Source organism: Podarcis erhardii (assembly GCF_964252035.2).
Source record: "Podarcis erhardii genome assembly, chromosome: 2".
Lineage (NCBI taxonomy): Eukaryota > Metazoa > Chordata > Lepidosauria > Squamata > Lacertidae > Podarcis > Podarcis erhardii.
In genome coordinates, this window is record NC_138498.1 from 79711131 (window position 1) to 79724113 (window position 12983).

The following is a 12983-nucleotide window of genomic DNA, read 5'->3' on the forward strand; positions in this document are numbered from 1 at the left end:
TTAATAATAACATAGTAGAATAATGGAATATTAGTTGCTTATAATCACAAGTGAGAAAAGTATTACTGTACTCAGGTCCAGATTTTTGACTTCTCATAGGCATCTGGTCAGTCACTGTGTGAACAGGATTCTGGATTAGATGGGCTTTTGGCCAGATCCAGTAGGGCTCCTCTAAAGTTCTTAAAAGTCACTGAATCCCTATTTGGATATTCCTATCCATCAGTATCACGATTTATGTAGACATTTCCTCAGTCTTCAAGCTGCAGAAGTAAAATCCAACTTCTCAAAAATCAGTAATTTTTAATATGTGCAATCTACTTCCTAGGATGCAAAGCATTTAAACAAAATGACTTCCGCCTCAGTTTGCCCTTCAAGCGTGAAGTAATTATATATCTCTTCCAATTACTTATATAAACCTCCTTTAGAGACAGTGGATTTTGTAGAGTGAAATATCTTATTATTGCTGTGCTTAGGCAATTTCATATTAGCAAAGCGTTTGAAATGCAATTCACATTTGTTCTTTTCTTCTTAGCCCAGAGCTCATATAGAGGAGGAACACTATCAAGATGCCCAAGTTAGGACCACGGATGTGAGGCTGCAGATATAATTCCTTCAAACAGAGCAAACTCAGATGCTGGTTCCTGGCAGAAATGGAACAAGAGACAGGCATCCGTCTCCTCAGGAGAACCTCGAGGTTTGCAGAAGTACAATACTAACAATAAAATCCTTAGTGGGTAATTCTTCCTTTAAACAAAAATAGCCCAGTGAGGACTGAGCATGCTCAGCAGCCACAGAATGTTGACTGTCAGGAAAGGAAAATGGAGGGCGGCATTTATGCCTGGCTAGCTGGGAGAAACCCTCGAGACGAAGTCTCCTGGTAGGGGTGGGAACCCTCTTTTAGCCCCTCGACCACATTCCTTTTTTAAAAAAAAAATAATATTTATTAAATTTTTCAATAGAAACATACAAATACAAACATAAAACAACAAGTATAATTTCAAACCTTATTTTCAGAACCTAGTTTCCCCGACTTCCTCATACCTCACCGTTTTGTATTCCCTTGTGAATAATCTTCTGGGCCAGACATGCACCACTGTTCACCCAAGCAAGCAAATGGAATTGTGACAGTTCAAGGAAAAATTCCAGCCAAGTAAAATCATTAGAGGAAAGTCACTGTGGCTTTGACCTGGGTGGATTCCCAAGGGCCACATGAAGAGAACTGGGGTCCCTGGGCCTCAGGTTCCTCACCCCACTGCAACATTCTGTAGTCAGGCCCCCTTCTCAAATCTGCTCCTAGTCTTACGAGTTGTAAATGTTTGAATTTTAGACAAGGGATTTCTGCGTCACGTGCCTGCAGTAGCTTAGCATTCATAAAAATTTAGTCAGAATGCCAAAAATATATGTCTCCTCGTCTTGGAGAGTTAATTGTGCTGAAGCACACGGAGGAGAAAAAGGAGAAGGAAAGAAGCTATGTGATAAAAACTATTTTTTTTGTTTGAAACGGCTCCTCTCATATGCTATTGAATATGTTATTATTCAGCTGAGTGGTCTCTTTCACTCTGATTTTATGACGCAAATTCATGGCTCAGCCAGATCTATTTATTCTTAGGTTATGTCAGCTACGAAAAAGCATCTCCAGCTGTGTTTTCCTTTCTGTCGTAAGTATAGCTGCCTCCATCCAATGCTTCATTATACTTGCTAAAACCTTCCGTTGACCCAAACAGTTACATCGTTTGAGTCATGCACAAAAAGTGTCTTCATATTCAGAAAGGGAAAAAGTCATTGGAATGGAGGGCACTCTTCTGCAAACTGTGATGGTAAGCTTTGGAACATGGCTGTGTAAGAGATGTTTTGTAGTGCCTTTTTCTGTGCTGATGTTGAAGTACACAGATCTTGTGCCATCAAACCTGACCAACCTTAAGGACTGCTTTGCAACAGTTGAGAGCTGCTACTAATCCAGTGCCCTGAGACAGGAAAGGGCTATAATAATCATAAAGCATAAAATGACTACTAGCAATGGCAAGGCTTTCCTAAACTGCAAAAGGCCTCTGGAAGAGAGTTTTCTAAAAATGACACCTGAATGTCAGCAAGGTGAATTTCCATAGGAAGGGAGTTCCATAATTTTATTTTTCATTTATTGTTGAGGACCACCAGTAAGAGTTGCATTTATTGCCTTGCCCACTTTTGCTTCTGGCTCTTCTAGGGATGGAGGATAAATTCAGTACACATTTAAAGCTGAATCTATCAGCTTTGCACTTTCCATAACAACATGCAAACAAAAACTCTGCTCTCTTTGAAATTTACACTTCTCTGAATTTTGCAATGCAGTTATCCAACCAAAGTGCCCCCCCCCATGAAGATATTGATGAAAATTAACATTCAAAAATACATTATATTTGGGGAAATTGCTTTCAAAACTGTGGATATTAGTTAAAATGGCATATAAAATATGTTTATTGGGAAAACTTGCACTAAAATGTTGATGAATTTTACATGAAATGTTTTGTTCTACTTAATCTGCCAATTGCTAAATAATGTGGAGAACTCAATTTAAGACTGAGGAAATGAGAAATTGAGAAAACCAAATGGACAAATCCTTCCATTCTACGCACCATTAACAAGTGGCCTCCATAATGTAACACATAATGTAAGGCCCAGGGGCCGGATCCGGCCCCATCGCCTTCTAAATCCAGCCTGCAGATGGTCCGGGAATCATCGTGCTTTTACATGAGTAGAATGTGTCCTTTATTTAAAATGCATCTCTCGGTTATTTGTGGGGAATAAGAATTCATTCATTCCCCCCCCCCCCAATATAGTCTGGCCCCCTCCTGAAAAGGTTTGCTGACCCCTGATGTAACACAAGGAGAAATGCATCCTTGAGCTTGGGGGAAAAAAAAAAGGTTCCCCATTCCTATTTTGAATTCTTTGAATTCCTGGTTGTAATATGCAAACACTTTTCAAAGACAGTTCTACACAGAGCTTTTTATTATAGTCTAACCTGGACCTCACTGAGGTATGAACAACTGTAGCTGTATCCTTTTTTGTCTAGGAAAGGGTACAGTGTCTCAGGTCCAAATAACTAGTAGACATTCTTGGCCTGTTCTGCAGCCCTGGAAGTCACTATTAAACTACTGTGACTAGATTTCCAGAGACATTATCATTTTTCACTTAAGCAACTGAGACCCTAGTTGGATTTTGCTCCCTCAGTGCAACTAATATATGGAGTTTCCATAATTTGCCTGGTTGAAAAATGGCAACTCTGGAAGGGACTTACCAATGGAACTGTTTGGAGCATGTGCTCTTCCTCCTCCTCGAGAGCAGTTCAAACATCCTTCTCGTTATTTTGTTATGCAGCAGGGATGGGGAACCTGTGGCCTTTCAGATGCCCTTGAACTACAACTCCCATCATCCCTGAGTATTGGCCATGCTTCTGCGGCGTGAGCTTTAATTTCAGTTTCCCTAGAATCAGTGCATCCATTGCTATAGTTCCTTTTGAAAACAGTCCCTTTAATTGATGGTTCTGATTAATATTTTCTAAAATGCAAATTACCATCTTTTCAAATGAGACTATTCCCCTTCTGAAATGGAAAGTGTGAAATGTATGAAACAGCTTGTATAATGTGAAATTAAAATCCTGTTAATTTAAAATGTGTGAGGTTTGTTGATCTCTTGGGCTATTAGAAAGGGCGGGGGGGGGGAAAACTTTGAAAATAAAATAGCTATCTGTGGTGGGTTTGTGCTTGACAGGTTTCACAGAGTTGTCTCCTTGTTTTGTTAGCTATTTAAATAGTCATTTGTCTACACAGCCTGACAACTTTCCCATTCCGTAGTGAATTTCTTGAGACAAAGAGACAGCTTTTCTCCATGCTAGCAGGGAGTAAACTGAGCATGCTGTGAATTTGATTTCTAACTTGACTGGTTATGTTTAAGTGCCAGCTATGATAGCTGGAGTTTGCCCCAGGGTTCTTTCTCCATTTCCCCTTTTTTCTAATGGAAAACTACTGTTTAGATTATGTATTTTGAACATGACAGAAGTTTCCATAATGTTCCTGTTTTACTTATTAATTTTCAAAATATGAAAATTTTTAAAAGCTGAAGTTTTTAGGTTAGCAGGAGTCCCTGGATGACCTCACAGTGGTTTCAACAGAATGGGGAAGAAAACACAAGCCTGCCAACCACCGTGGGGCAAGAAGGAGTCCCCTAGTGCCACCTTCCTGAATTGGACATTCAGATGGGAATCACTGAAGGACATTGTACCCAATCTCAATTCCTACCTTATTCAGACAAACCAAAAGAATAGCACAGTCAACAGTATCAAAGCTGCCAAGAAGTCCAGAAGAATAGCGGCATTGCACTTGTCCCCATTCTTCTGCCAGTATAGGTTATCCATTCAGATGACCAAATCTGTTTCTGTACCAAAAGCCGGTTTGAAATGGATCCAGAAAACCAGTGTCACTCAGGAGGTGGGGTGTGGTATTTTTCAATATTTTCCCACATAACAACCACTTCAAGTTAAGAGTTTATCAATTTTTTATTTCATAAGTTCAGGCTGTTCTGTTCTTGCATCAAGCTTTTATATAGGACAGCATTTAAAATTTGGTCCTATCCATTTAGTCTTTGAAGTACTACAAGCCATTCTATCACCTCAGATCTTTTCCCACCTGCTGCTTATCCTCAAAATCAAATTAATCTTATTATTTTATTTGTATTCCTCCCTTTTTTTACATAGTAACACAGTGAGGCTTACAAAATATGGTAAAAGCGAAACAAAATGCAGCATAGAACAAAAACCTTCAGCAAGGGGTTTCAGAGGGGTCTTAAAATGCTGCATTGATTATATGCCTGTAGTTTAACCTTATATGCCATTGCCACCTATACTAATTATTCAGGTTTTTGAAATTGTTTTTACTAGAGGGGATATAGTTTTCTATTCATTTATTTTTCATTCCTCACTTGGGGGGAAAAAACTCCTTTTGTGCTTCAGATATATTTTTAAGTTGTCTTCAGCATCTATTCTCTGTCTGCATCTGGGCTTGTTTTTCCTCCTTTCATACTTTTGATCTGCACTATCTTCTTTGATGCTTCTTCCCCACCCACCCCAATTGTCTAATTTTCTTGGGTGGAGCTGGGGGAGGGGAGGCTGTTGTTTGCTTTTCCTTTCATCCACGTCAGTCTTTTCTATGTTTCTTTCAAAAGGCACAAGAATTAATTGCATCCAGAAACAGAGATTTGTTCTTTTGGCCTCACACACACCATGCTGCCCTACACATAAAATGAAGAAAGATAACCATGCTGGAGATGGATAAGATTGGAGCCGTAAATGTACAGAAGCCATCGTTGTAAATCCAAATGCTTCAGAAAGAAAAGTGGTGCTCAATTAAATTTCATGCTAAGACTCCACTTGTAATAATCTGGCATTATGCAGAGTTATGGGTAGCTTTTTCAACAAGTATGCCAAGGTAAAAATTAAGGGTTATGTATTAAACCTCCATGAAATTGGGACTTCCGGGTTGGTGCCCCCGGCAATGGCGGAGCTCCTCCGATCGGGAGGAACTTTCTCCGTGGAAAGTTGGGTCTGAACCGCCACGGCGAAGGCGGAGACCCATTGAAATCACAGGCGGAAGAAGCTTGTGAACCTGGGATTCGGCTGGTACCTTTTGCGCCTCCCCTACTCGCGGGAAAACCCTGTTTTGGGGATCCGGAGCGACGTGGGGTGAGCGGCGCAGTGCTTTGAATCGACCGCTTCTTTCACGGAGTGAAGCCGCATTGCTGTTGCCGGAGAGCTCTGACTTTTTCTTGTGGACAATTGGATTTTAAATAACAACCCGTGAGTAAAAAGGGAAATTGGATCTTTAAATATCTTAATTTGGCATCGAACGGGGAAGGTTCAAAACAGGAAGTCCGCCTTCCCGTTTTGTAAATAGACTGAAGCAAAGAGCTTACAAGTTAAGGTCTTGGAAAGCCTTATGTAAAGGATTAAACTTCCATCGATTGAAATTATTAGACCCCCCCCCTTGGAAGCAGGAGAAGAGGGGGGAAATCTTGGACTGTGTATCCTGCAGGAGAGAGTGATTAAAATTAAATTACCACTGCTCTGAACCTGGGAACGGGCTCCCAGTGATTGACGTTTCGGGAGAGTTCATTGACAGTGAAGAGAATGGATGTTGACAGTCAGTTAAATAAGAGAAATATATTGTTTCCATTGTCCGCTTCTGCGTTTAAAAGGGAGGAAAAGTATCTGAAAATTGAAACTATCTTTACTTTTTGATCTGTGTTGGAAAAGATTGATACAAGTGGAGACTGTTCCCCTCTAGAGGGAGCTTTTGAAACTGTTACAAGAGTGGAGCTGGGAAATCTCCAGCTGCTTGATAAGAACTGTGAGAACTAGAGATTGACCTTGGATATTCAAGAATGTTGACAGGAGAAGCCTTATGGACTGCATTTTCTAAGATAAGCCACCTGTTGGAACAGCTTCATAAAAAGATGGATGCTATGACTACTAAAATTGACATTTTGGAACCAAAAGTGAGCACCAATACAGAAATTATTCAGGATTTGGCACAGGAATCTATTTCAACAGGACAAATTGCTGAAAAGGAGAAGGAGAAAGTTGCTGTTGTCGAACCTAAAGTAACACAAGGGGGAGCCTTAGCCTTACAGAGGCAAATTGAGGACTACAAGTTGAGGCCCTTTATGATTGAGACTAGAAAAAGTCAGATTTTGAAGATCGGAGCCTGGCCTGGACTAGAAAAGGAAAGTTGGAAAGATCCCTCTATGCAGGGATTAACTGACTTTTGGAATATGGACCTGGGTCAGGAGGAGATTGGAGTTCTGGGGGCCTTTGGATTTGGAGGAATTTTGAAACATGCCCTGAAATACTTTATGGATCCTAGCTTTAATTATGGAAATCTGGCTGACCTGTCGAGAAGGAATAAAAGTATCGTTGGATTGGAGTTTCCCCGAGATCTGCTCTTTAGCATCAAAGAATATGAAGAAGACCGGCAGAAGGGACATGGAAAAGAGTTAAGAGCCTCGGACATAAGATCTCCAGGTTGATGGACTGTATGGAGTTGATGGAAGTGGCTGGCAGAGTCCAAGACTGGGGAGAGGAGATGGTGGAAGAAGATTGGAAATTTAAAGTCTATATATATAAATATTGTAAAATTAATGAGTGATAGAAAAATGGAAGGAAATTTTATGGCTTTAGCTGAAATGCTATAAGGAGTTAAGCTTAAATAAGTATACTAATTTTAATGGAAATAAGATTAAAAATATGTTAAGACATTTATATGATAGAAAATAGAGAAAGATGGAAAGGAATTGCTGAAACAATTAATGGAAGTGGAATACAAAGAGGGAGGTGAGAGGAGGTAAATGATACAAGGGAATGAAAGATAGAATATGGAAAAGGTATGATGTATGTTTTTAAATTGTCTTTGTTTGGTTTGGTTTAGTTTATTGTGTTAGTTTAATGTGTTAAGGTTGTGTTTTGTATTGTATTGTTTTTTCTCTTTTTTGTTCTTTTTTGTTCTTTTGTCTTCGTTCTTCTTTTTCTTTTTTGTAAGCTTTAAAAGTAATAAATATTATTTAAAAAAAAATAAACCTCCATGAAATTACTCTTCTTAAAGATAGTCTTTTGTGTGGTAATATGATTTGTCACTTACACATCCTGGGAGTCTTATTGTCATGTGGATTTGCAAAGGAATTCTATTGTAAAATAATGCTTCCTCCCTCCCCACAAACGATGAAATCAAAATGTGCACTTGCAAAATAATTTCCATAATTTAAACACATTGCATGATGGATCAACACAGAGGATGGATTGATTTTATTTAAATCACAAAGGAAGCAAATGCCAGTTGTAATTGTTGATTTAAACCAAGTCTCCTGTTTCTAAATTCACATATTTTCTTAGAAGACATGGATTACAAGTTGCTATGGCATATTTGTTTGTAGCTTAGAGCCAAACTGTACCTGATGCTTGTCTTCTCCAGGCTTTCCCCTGCCTTCTCTCTTTTTCTATTAAAAAAATGTAACCATGAGACCACAGTCTAAAGTGGAAGGCCTGTGTGGAACCACAAAGAGAATGAGCTTTCTTAAACCTCCCCCCACCCCTAGTACTTTTCTTCTGTTAAAATACCCCTAAAGCTGCTCTTCTTATTACAGGGGGAAAGACCTGTAGGAGGAAATGCAGCTGGGGATGCAATTTTTAGCAGAAAGAAAGGGAAGGAACATAAGAAGAGCATGCTCATCTAGTTGAGCATCCTTTTCACACAGTGGCCAACCAGATGCCTAAGGGAAGCCAGCAAGCAGGACCTGAGCACAAGACGACTCTGTCCTCCAGTGTTTTTCAGTAACTGGTATCCCTCCAACCATGGAGCCAGAGGATAGCCATCATTGCAGCTGATAGCCTTTACTTCCATTAATTTGCCAAATCCTCTTTTAAAGCCATCCAAGTTGATGGCCATCCCTGCCTCTTGTGTCAGAATTCAATTCTGCACAACATTAAAGAAGTACCCACTGGCTCCCATTGCAGGGGACAGGCTAAGCCAGAAGCCAGGACAGCCAGTGGGATCGCAGCGCTGCAGTCCCGCTGGCTGTCCTGGTTTCTGGCTTAGCCGCACAGCCTCTCCCGGGCAGGGGATGAAGGCTTCCCTTGCCTAGGAGAGGCTGCACACTGCTATCCCATAAGCTAGGGCAGCGCAGTGATCCCGTTTGCTGTCCTGGCTTCTGCGATTCAGATTTTCCCCCCTCTTGTTTTCCTCTTCCAAAAACTAGGTGCGCCTTAGGTCTGGTGTATCTTATAGAGCAAAAAATATGGTACTTCCTTTCGTCTGTCCCGAATTCTCCAACATTCAGAATGCCGTTCCAATGCCAGTCTTCACCTCAGCTGTTTTCACAGATTAAGTTGGTATAAACAGAAAATGTCAGAAGCTCCACAAGGCTAAGCGTTACATGTAGGTTGACCCCAAACAGAGGCTTTTAAAAACAAGCACATTCCAAAAGTTGAGGTCATGTAGCCAACATGCATTCCAAAATTACATCTAAGTAGATATAAAATACATTTTTTGCTCTTTCTATATGCATATTAAGGATATTAAGCAAGACTGTTTACTTGAAGGCTAAAACTGTCCTGCTCTCTGCACTTATTTGGAAATGGAACAAAAGTGGAACTTATTTCTGAGTAAGCATATGCAGGACTGAACTTTAAGTGTCCCTAACTTTTCAGAAGCGATGGTCATTACTTACTAAGCAAAATAGGGTTTCTCCATGTAATGGAAAACAAATGCTGGTGGTTTATAGTCATGATCTGAGAACTCAAGGAAATGTAGAGCTTAGGTGACTCAAGGTCATAAGAGATCAAGGCCACCCACCTTGGGCCATCTGGAGGTTGACTTTAAATTCTATCAACTACAGTCCATGTGGCCAATGCTCGGAGATTATGGGAGCTGTAGTCCCACTGGACAGCTAGAGGTTTCCCATCACTGCCACAGATGATCCTGCCAAGATGCAGGCTGCTATGTCACGGCTTCAAACACAAGTGATGATTTGCTCATTCCTTGGTTCAACAGCCATCCCCATAAGTAAGAAATATAATACATGACTTATTGTGACAGTTATAGCACAGCTAGTACTTAACCTCCGAAATGAGGTATTTCTCCACATCATTCTTTTTAAAATAGAATGTGTCTGTGATACAAAGTCACTCTCTTGCTTCAGGAAATGGTCTTTATTTTTGCACTTGCAGGCAGTTTCTGGTGCCAGATGGAGTGGATAATTAACATGCACCTGAGATGTCCTTATCGGTGCCAGTCTTTACCTGCAAGGCTAATACTTTTGAAGTCAATGACAAAAGCACCAGCCGTAAGTGAGCTAACAGCCATTATGTCAATGGGTCTCTCATGCATGTACATTTATATTAAGGTCTAAATGTGCGCTAGGGCGAGCTGGCAATCCAAGACAGCAGGTTGACTTGACGTGCAGAGGGTAGGAGCCCAAAATAACAGAGTATTGTGATTGAAGTAATAAGCAGAAGAGCAGGCCGCCAGCTGTCTAGCTGAGTCATTTCATTCCCATGCTTACCCTCAAAAGCAAGGCTTTTTCACAATGTTCGTTGGAAGGATGATTACTCTGAAATTGGAAAAATAGGGGAGGGGGAATAAAAAAGGATCCCCCCATGCAATCCTGCAAAGATTATTAGTTATGTTGAACTATTGCCACCTTCATAGCCTAAAATTCTGCATAATTCAATGTGCAAGAGGTTATGAGAGAACAATCAGGAAAAGGAATTCAGGAAGAATTACCAGATATGAGTATTAAAAAATAAGGGATTGGGAGGCAAGTGGAAGCAGATTAATGAGGGTAAGCAAGAGTATGGTGTGCTTAGGTGGGCTTCTCGTTGTTGTTGTTGTTGTTGTTCATATATTTTGACTTGATAGGGTCATAGGTCACATCCACACCATACATTTAAAGTGCTTCCCCCCAAGAATCCTGGGAACTTTAGTTTGTTAAGGGTGCTGAGCTCTAGGGAACCCCTTAGGAACTGCTGGTCCATAAATTCCCTGTGAGGGTGCTTCCTCCCCATTTGTTCTCCATGGAGCAGCAGCTGTAACTGGGGGAAAGGATGGATACGCAAAGTTATTCCAGCATCTGGGGAAATGATAGGAATCATCTGAGAAACTGATTTACTGTGTCAGTTTCATGAGTAGAGAGGAGTCCTTCTCTCAGTTGTGAGGTTCAGTGGAGATGGGGAGAGGGATACTGCAGATGAAAAGGTTTCCCCTCCATACTTTCATACAATTGAGATTAAAATGTGGAGGTTAATCGTAACATTTAAATGTATAGAACCAACTCCAAACATAGTGGGTGGAGCACTAAAAGTGCTTCCAAAGCAATGCACCTGCTCACAAGTGAAACAAATACAGAGGAAGGTTGAAAGATGATTCTAAATCTACCTTCATTTATTGATTTTAAAATCAAATGGTGTTTTGTTTTTGTTTTTTAAAAAGGTTAAAAAAACATTTAAACCTGATCTCCTGACTTTGCACATGCATAGCAACAATGGCTTAGTGTTGTGTGAAAAAATGCTCTAATGTCCATTCTCCTCTTCCAGAGTGGCCACAAATAGAAGATCAGCATTTTTAAAGTCTGAACTCAGATAAAGCCCCCCACTCCATAATGACACAAACTGGAAAAACCTCTGGAGAAACAATCCAGTTGCAGAATATGTTGATGCTTGGATGCAGCAGTCACACCACTTCATATCGATGGGGAAAGAAATTTTAACAACGAACTAAGTGCAAACACCTCTTGTCATGCCGGAAACCAATTTGGATTTCACAGCACCTTATCAATATAGTTTAAGTTAATTCCTTTCTGAAGTCACATTGCTAAAAGGCACAGATCAAGGTATATGTCTAATCTATTTAATTAATGTGCTGTGACTTTCCTGTGTAAAGATGCATTTCCATTTTGGAAACTCATTAGTCATTCCATTACAAATTTCTTTGCAGTGACAAGGACTAAATAACAAGAAAGTCTTGAAGCACCTTAATGACTAAGGGTGGTATCCAACAGTGACGGTTTCCTGGAGGAAAGAATCTATCAGAGGAATGGGAAGGTAGGGATATTTTGGAAATCTATCATTCCTATGCAGTGCCCTGTGCTTCCCTTAAATCGGCTATGGGGGGTTGGGGAGAACTACTGGACATTTTGGGATTACATGGAGTGCATATACTTCAGGTATAAATTCTGATTCTTCCTTCCAACTCAAATGAGAATGAATACATAATGGTGGTATGGGAGGAATCTCTTAAGTCTCTTATTTACCTCTAACAGTCAGTTAGAGACAGCTAGTGTTTGTGGGCAGTAAAAAGCAATTTTGTGGGCAACTTACTTCAGAAAAAGGAAGATACCTATTATAAAATATACCTATTATTCCATGTAGAATATTTTGCTTTCTATTTTTCAGTATGGTTGTTACATCTTGGACATGTTCAGTAAAACCCTCTAGACTATCTCACAATGTATGTTCAAAGCACTGTGGAAACAGCTTTAAAGAACCATGGCTCCCCCACAAAGAACTATGGGAGCTGTTGTTTGTTAAGGGGGCTGGGTGTTGTTAGGAGACCCCCAATCCTCTCATGGAGGTGCAATTCCAAAAGTTGCTTATAAAGAGGGATTGGAAATTGGAGCTCTGTGAATAGAATGAGGTCACCTAGTGACTCTCAGCACCCTTGGCAAATTCTTTGTGGGGAGCCATGCCTGTTCAGTGTGGTATCACAGTGCTTCAAATGTAGGATGTGAAAGTGCCCAAGTATGCTCTATTTTTGTCGTCACAATGAAAAGCCTCACAGTACAGAGCCGAACAGGACATGGCATGGGAAAAACTGTGAAACTGTTTTTAAAGCAGCTGCACGGGAGGCCTCATACAGTGTGGTGGTGCCGGAGGGAGCAGCTAATATTTTCTCCTATGCTCTGTGCTGTTTACCTCACAGGGCAAACCCTGCAGGCACCTGCGTGATTGATGACCTGTGTGTTTTGGTAAGAGTGGGCAGCTTGAACCGCCTTAAGGAAAATGTGTTCTTTCCAATGACGAAATGGCATGCGTGGCGAAAAAGGGTTCGCCCCTGCTTCTGCCAGTGCTTTGGCCCTGCTCAAATCACCCTTTCCTCACAGCTGCTCTTAACACTTTTGGGGGAAAATGTGGAATATCCTGTTCATTGATCCCCATCACATCTAGTTTGGCCCTTCGCGATTGGCTCCACAAGAACAGACTCTTGTTGCTTCCTGCATCAAGCTTATTCCAGTATAATTTATTAGCAGAATCTTCTCTCAGCGCCTGCTCATTACTCTGCTCTTCACAGCAGCAACCACCTGTGTTCAGTGACAGTTTTTTTCCTTTCTCTGGTTACACCGTAATTGGTGTTTTGTCTGGGCTATAGGGCATCTGGGTTACATAGCTCCCCAGCTTCTCATTAGGA

The 12983-nt window shown here is 40.7% G+C and overlaps 1 long non-coding RNA gene across 3 annotated transcripts in view; it reads left to right on the plus strand.

Moving 5' to 3' along the window:
- Positions 1 to 536: 536 nt before the first annotated feature.
- Positions 537 to 12983, plus strand: part of LOC309335526 — a 50490-nt gene continuing 38043 nt past the window's right edge. The window contains exons 1-7 of one of the 3 annotated variants that reach the window (XR_014153557.1): positions 537 to 666; positions 1610 to 1817; positions 4377 to 4468; positions 5197 to 5459; positions 9749 to 9864; positions 11114 to 11409; positions 11514 to 11620. This is a non-coding gene — a long non-coding RNA (uncharacterized lncRNA). Of the gene's footprint in view, positions 667 to 1261; positions 1818 to 4376; positions 4469 to 5196; positions 5460 to 9748; positions 9865 to 11113; positions 11410 to 11513; positions 11621 to 12983 lie in introns of those variants that run through there. The other 2 variants (XR_014153558.1, XR_014153559.1) reach the window with 2 other exon arrangements.